The sequence below is a fragment of the Micromys minutus genome (genome assembly GCF_963924665.1).
Source record: "Micromys minutus genome assembly, chromosome: 4".
In the NCBI taxonomy this organism is placed as follows: domain Eukaryota; kingdom Metazoa; phylum Chordata; class Mammalia; order Rodentia; family Muridae; genus Micromys; species Micromys minutus.
Genome location: NC_137973.1, coordinates 41,514,488 through 41,521,138, shown reverse-complemented (window position 1 = coordinate 41,521,138; position 6,651 = coordinate 41,514,488). Strand labels below are relative to the sequence as shown.

The 6,651-nt window shown below is 44.4% G+C and overlaps 1 pseudogene across 1 annotated transcript; it reads right to left on the bottom strand.

Annotated features, from left to right (window-relative positions):
- Nucleotides 1-308: 308 nt before the first annotated feature.
- LOC308420077 (histone acetyltransferase KAT8-like) lies at nucleotides 309-1,621 on the bottom strand (annotated as a pseudogene). The gene is made up of 2 exons: nucleotides 832-1,621; nucleotides 309-338 (listed from the first exon to the last, which is right to left on the bottom strand). The product of its transcript is annotated as a histone acetyltransferase KAT8-like (transcript).
- Between the last annotated feature and the right edge of the window lie 5,030 nt (nucleotides 1,622-6,651).

Below are 6,651 nucleotides of genomic sequence, written 5' to 3'. Positions count from 1 at the left end.
CTATCTCAGCACTTCTCTAAGGTTTACATCCAAGGAGATGAGATTTAAAAAAGGGAGAGAGGAAGGAAGGGAGTGGGATATCTCAAGCCTGCTTAGATATCCCATGATTCCATTTCTAAGAGATTGCGTTGACTCTTCTTTCCTAGAGATGCCTCATATTTGGCCTGCACGAGTGGCTTTCCGTCCTCTACCTCCAGTAAAGCTGTTCCCAAATGCCTTTGTCTTCATGTAATCTGATTTCATGTATTATCAGAATGACTGCTCCCAAATCTCCAAGGAAAGGCGCTGGAGCTAGCGGTGATGTCTGTCTAAGCCTCAGCGGGTCCCATGACAATTGGCTTTGGCAGAACAAGAGACCATTAAGAAGCTGAGTTACAGAGGAAGTAGGAGAGAAAGCTGCACCCCTGTAACTGCAGATAAAGCTTCCGGAGAATGAGCTGGGAGTAGAAAGAGGACATCTAGTTAGAGAGCTAGGAAGCATCTTTTCACCAACTCAGTGTGGTCCCCAGAGAGGAAGTGTTCCCTTGCCCAGATCCTTCACCTTTCATAAACATTTATTGTGAAGAGAGACCAGTCCTGGCTTGGTGCTGTCTGGGCTTGACCTCAGTGCAAAGGAAGCAAACAAGTAAGACATGGAGTCTCCTCACAGTTTATACTAAAATTCTGTTGCCACTGAGAATAGGCCTTAATTCTGGCATGTTATCATTTTCTTTCTTTTCTTTTCCAGTACACCAGAAGAATTTACTTTGTTAATAAATGACACAAAACAGGTCTGTACATATATTTACAGGTTAGAGGCCAGGAAACACAGATCCAAAGAAGGGTACAGACCATGCACTTCTTGGAAAGCTTGACTTGTTTGTGTTTCGGGGGTGCCCATTTGAGGCAAACAGAGTTCACTGTGATAGGTGGTTTCTTATACTGGGCACTTTTGAGGTGTTCCTCTGCCAGCTTAGGTGTGACACAGATCATACGCTGGCCATTCCAGTACTTGACCATGTTGAGGGACTGCACGATGCTGATGATGTCACTCTGGGTGATGCTAGTCATCTGGCTAAGAACTTTGATAAACAATGTGCCTAGAAAATCTAGCAGGATCTCCAGCAAGACCCATGACCTTCTGTAGCTGAGTTTGCCCAGGTTGCCCAGTGGCTTCTCTGGGGAGCCTACAGTACTCTCAACCTTAGAAAGCTCATAACTGAAGGCGATGAGAAACTCCCCATAGCCACACTGCTGCTAGAGAGGCAGGGTCAGGATGCAGGCCACGTTGTTTCTATCTGGGGATTCCTTCTCCTTAGAAAAGTAGACAACAATGTGAGCCTCTTGCCTATCTATTTCTGTCAAAATGTAAAAGGCAAGGGGCTCCACATCAAAATACAAGGTCTTGTGGTCCAGGAAAAGCTTGGCCAGCAGACAGGTTCTGACAAAATATCTTATGGTCTTTTCCATCCACATCATACACAGAGATGTTGCTCCTTCAATAGCTCTCCTTCCCTGGGGGCTGCTGCCACTGCCACTGGTCATGGGGATCCAGGGAGGGACATTCATCAGACCTTTGGGTCTCTGCCTGGTGGCTTTCACTCACCAGTATAGCTGAGTCTCTGCCTCTCAGCTTTGCCATCTGCAGCTCCAATGTTCAACACCTTACATCCAGTATATTCCTCATCTGTAGATAGGATCCATTTCCTAATGGGTATGAAGAAGCTTTTCCCTAACCCTCACAGTCATTCTCTGACATGTTTTCAATGAGAGCTTCCGAGCTCCATGTCAGTCTCTTTGATACAAAGAGTTCAGAAAGCACAAGACCCTGGCGCTATCAGCTCCTCTTTCTTTTACTGAGACTAGGATCCTGGCACTTAGAACATGAATAGAGAACTGACCGAGTTGGCCTCTGGGTCAGAATTCCCATGTCCAGGTAGACATAATTCCTCTATGTCCACTAATGGTGATCACTGATGGCTCTGTCCATCTTGGGAACTGTGTTCCTGCCGATGCAGTGGGACAGGAAAAGTGAAGAATATGGCTGAAGCTACCCAAATCCACACTAGGGAAAGAACTCAAAGCAAACACTTATTGGATGTGAGTGAGTGGTGTCTTACAGAACATGCTCTGACCCTTACAGATAGAACACTTTGTTCAACTAATGTCAATAACAAAACCACCCACCCTAAAGATTATTGGGTTTTCTGAGGATGTAACCCAGATTTCATTCTGTACCAATCGTACATAGAACCCGAGACATTCCAGCACAAACCTAGGAATTCAGACTGCTACCTATGGTGTCATTCAAAACTGAAAAGGGATTCTAACAGGCATGAGCATGGCAAACGTGGCTCCAGCATGCCTACCCCCATTTCCTCTGCCTTGCTAAAAACCATTAGATGGCATTCCTACTCCTAAGGCTGACTCCCAAGTTACAGCTGTATTGAAGTCCAACAATCAAAAGCCCCCTTTGGCTCACCTAATTAACATGCCCAATTAAAATTAAACTCCTTATCCTAATAGTGAATGTCAGTTTCTTTTCCTGTTGCAGGGATAAAGTACTCTGACAAAAATGTCTAAGGAGGGGAAGGGTTTATTTGGCTCATGGCTCAGTTTACATGGCAAGAGTTTGAGAACACTGGCCACACTGATCCACAGTAAAGAGTATAGACCAACAAACTAAATATATACACTAGTGCTAATCTTCTCTTCTTCCTTCTATATACTCCAGGATTCCTGCGAGAGATTGGGTCTACCCTCAATAATGATGGGCTTTCCCACCATTAGGATAAAGAACACAATCCCTTCCAGACATTCTCAGATGATCTTAATCTAGACAGTCCCTCACAGGTGTGCCCACAGGCTTGCTTCCTAGGTGTTAGGATGGCAGTAATACCAACCGTCATAGTGGATGTGTAGGCCCCTGCCCCCAAACACAATATAGTCACCACTGAATGCAAAAAAAACGAATCCCCTGCTACCGACATTGGGCTTTAGTGCCGTGCAGTTTGCCTCTGATTCCAGCCGGTTTGGCATCCATTTCTCATGGCAGTGCAGATATGCCGTCAATCTCTCTGGAGGCCTGTCAGTCCTGTGGCACATCTAAATGCATGAGCATCATCTGCAGCAGAGAGCAGGACATTTTGTATTCAGTATATTACAGAAACAAGTGTCCTACCAGCCCCAACAGCTTAATCTCTCAGGCAGGAGCAGCAGATCATGTCATCATGCCAAAGCCAAATCAAAAGTTGACAAACACAGAGCTTGGGGGGTACATAGGGTGGGAAAAATGAGTTGATAGGAGAACATTTCAAAAACTCTCTATAGTGTAGCGATGAGGAGTGTACATTTTCACCAGGAGAGCCCATTTTTTAATTAACGGAGGGCTCAGATTTTGTTGTTAACTGTCTGTTTTCTACACTGTCTGCTTTAGCTGCTATCAACTACCCCACACCCAACCAAGACCTAAATTTAACCTTCTTTTTGCATTTCAGTAATCATAGGAACTTGGGCTCCCTAGATAGGGGTGATCATCTAAGCGAAGCCAAGAAAGAAATGCACAGCATTAAAAAATGTCCAGGGCCAGCAAAAAAAAAAAAAAAAAAAAAAGCCTTTGAAATTGCTTGCTTTTTAGCTGGAAATGTGAACTAGCCTAGCTGGAGCAGGTTTTGATGCCTGCATTAGGAAGATAATAGAAATTGATGTTATTCCCTCTGCCACTTTTAGTGCCTGTGGGCAACTCTAGGCTCTAACAAATTAACAGTGGGCTGTACTTTGAGGGGAAAAAAAAGACAATAGAATTTGTTGGTGAAATGGGCATCCTTCAACATTTCCTACTCAGTCTTACCCACCCTAGGAGAGCTGGGTCATCTCTTACTAATAACCCTGAATTCTTCCCCACATCCTGTCCCACATGGGGTCTCTGTGCTTTTCACGATTATGGCACAGGGCTAACAAGATGGCACAGTGGGTAAAGGGGCTTGCTGCTGAGGATGACGACCTAAGTAAAAAGAGATTGACTCCCACAGGTTGTCCTCTGACCTACATATACACATACAAACACACACTCCCGCACGCACACACGCACACACACACACAAACAACAATTAAAAACTATTTTCTAAAAATCCAAAGTTGAGGAGCCCTGGAATAAATGATTCCTAACTTCTCTTCAAGCTGTAAGAATATCTGCCCTTTTGTAGTTATAAACCCACATGAGCATGTGCAATTGAGTTGTTTGTATTGTGTGTGTGTGTGTGTGTGTGTGCGCGCGCGCGCACGCGCGCACGCTCGAGACATGTATAAAGGTCAGAGAAGGAGTCAGTTTTTTCCTTCCACCAGCTGGGTCCTGGGAATCAAACTCAAGTTGTCATGCTTTTCCCTAAGCCATCTCATCAGCCCCACCTCGGATTTTAATAGCAAGATCAGGGGGACTAGCTTCAGGTGCCAGGAGGCCATCTTCATCCATCTTTCCCTCCTGGGCTCATCATTTAAGAGCCAAGATCATCTGGACCATCTTACCAGTCACCTGCAGAATGTAGACAATGGCTGTCCTTGAGAACGGCATCCCCAGTTAAGGAAGCCTGATGGGCGCTGGGACAGAATCCAAACCTGCTCTTCTGGCAGGTCTCTCTCGTTAGTGTCCTTACCTGTCAGCTATGCAGTCAGTCCTGGCTGCAATCTTTCGTCACTGTCTAACGTATATTTCTTTTCTCCTCTGGGGCTTTTCCTCAGCTCTAAAGTGGTACATTTCCTGGAGCTGAGGAGTCAACTCTTTACCACAATTACTGCCATCCTTCAGGTTTGGATTCACATCCCTATAACTTCAGCTGTGAGCTTTTATTCTAGGATTTGGCAAATCAAGGAAAGGTCCGATGTTCTTATCAATCGGACATCTAATATCACATTTTTCTCCTGCACTTGTGGCAGACATCACCAATCAATTACAATTCAGCCATCTAACAAGGGTATGGCTAAGCATGGTGCTTTACCTAGCCACTTCCGGTTGATCAGAGTTGCTAGTCTAATTTTCACCAATTTGCTAACCCAGTCTCTGAACCATTCAAATGGCAGGAGTTAGGAGAACAATGAGGTAAGACCTTCAGCCAGGCTGTAAATCCTATAAGGAGAGAGAGAGGCAAATTCTATTGGGTGAATTAGTTCATCCCAGATATACTCAGAGCTAACTGATAGCAATTTGTTGACTGAATGAGAATCGTGAGTGTGGTATTCCTCCGAGGGCAAGCACACTGCCTCCTTGGCTCCAGGGGGTGAATGGATTCTAACTGGTAACTAGTCATCTGGAATGATGTGTGAGAGGGTGACCCTGGAGAAGGAGGGGTTTCAGGAGGCAAGTGATGTAGTGAGTGCCAGGCAGGTACAGAAAGGGAATGTAAGACTGATGGTCCCCATTACTTCTAAAAGAGGGTAATGGCTTTGAGACAGAACCTTGCAATAATCTGATACGTGTCATTTTCTCCCAGTTTTTAATTTTTATTATTCTTTTTCTAGCTCCCTGTGGTGATTAGAGAGCATTGGGGATTTTTAAGCTAACATTTATTGAATGGTTTGTACCTACAGCTTTATAAATATTAACCCATTAAATGATGATGACAGGTTGTTCCTATTTCGCCCCCATGTCCCAGAAGCCAAGGCACATAGTAGATAATTAGATGCTTAGATGCACAGCCAGTGGCTTGATATGCCCAGATTATTTTCCAAGCCTGTGCACTGGTTCTTGGAATCCCTTCCAACAGAAAGAGCTGGAACGATAGTGCTTGGTGACTGCAGGGCAGCGGGAGGCTACATACCACCTCTCCATCAGCTTTGAGAGAGAGGTCCCTTGGTGAAAGCTGTAGTGAGGGAAGCCATGACAAAGTTGGCCCAGGGAGGATCTAACCTTGCAAAAAACCCATGTCAAGGTCCATCTTAGAGGTCCAGGGTAGTGGATAATTCTAGCCTATTATCCCCATGATACCTTACCTAATTTTGAGAAGGTTAAGACAGGTCTCACTGGGTAAGCCTGGCTAGACTGGGACTTTCTTTGTAGAGCAGGCTGGGCTCAGACACCCAGAGATCTGCCTGTCTCTGCTTCCTGAGGACTGGAATGGAAAGCATTAGCCATCACACATAGCTGACACCTTATCCCAATGGTTTGCCCTCTGGTGTACTGCTCTGGCGTCTCCTGGTTGTTCCTCTCAATGTTAAGACTTGCCAGGTTTAGAGAATAAAAACAAGATAGCCAGCAAAATTTGAAATTCAAATCTAAAGACTTTCTTAATTATATATTGTTCCCCGCTATTCCATGGGACATACTTAGTGTAAGGAACCACTTGTTTACCTGGAATTCACATTTAGTTGGCTGTCCTATATATGTCACAATTACCACCATTCCTTATATTATTGTCACGCCAAATCATTAATATTTTTAATTATAATTTTGCCATGCTGCAACATTTTATAAGGGTTAATAATTTGATTATATAAAAATACCTAGAGAGATGGTAAAGTGTACATTCTTTGTGGGTACATCTGTGCACAAGAGCTTGGCATGTGAATCAGTAGACTGGGAGGAGAAGAAAAAGTATCATGTCCTGGGGGTGTGGGGGTGGAGGACCACTAAACAAAACAAGAATAAAGAAACAGAAGAAAGCGGAAATCTCTTTCTCA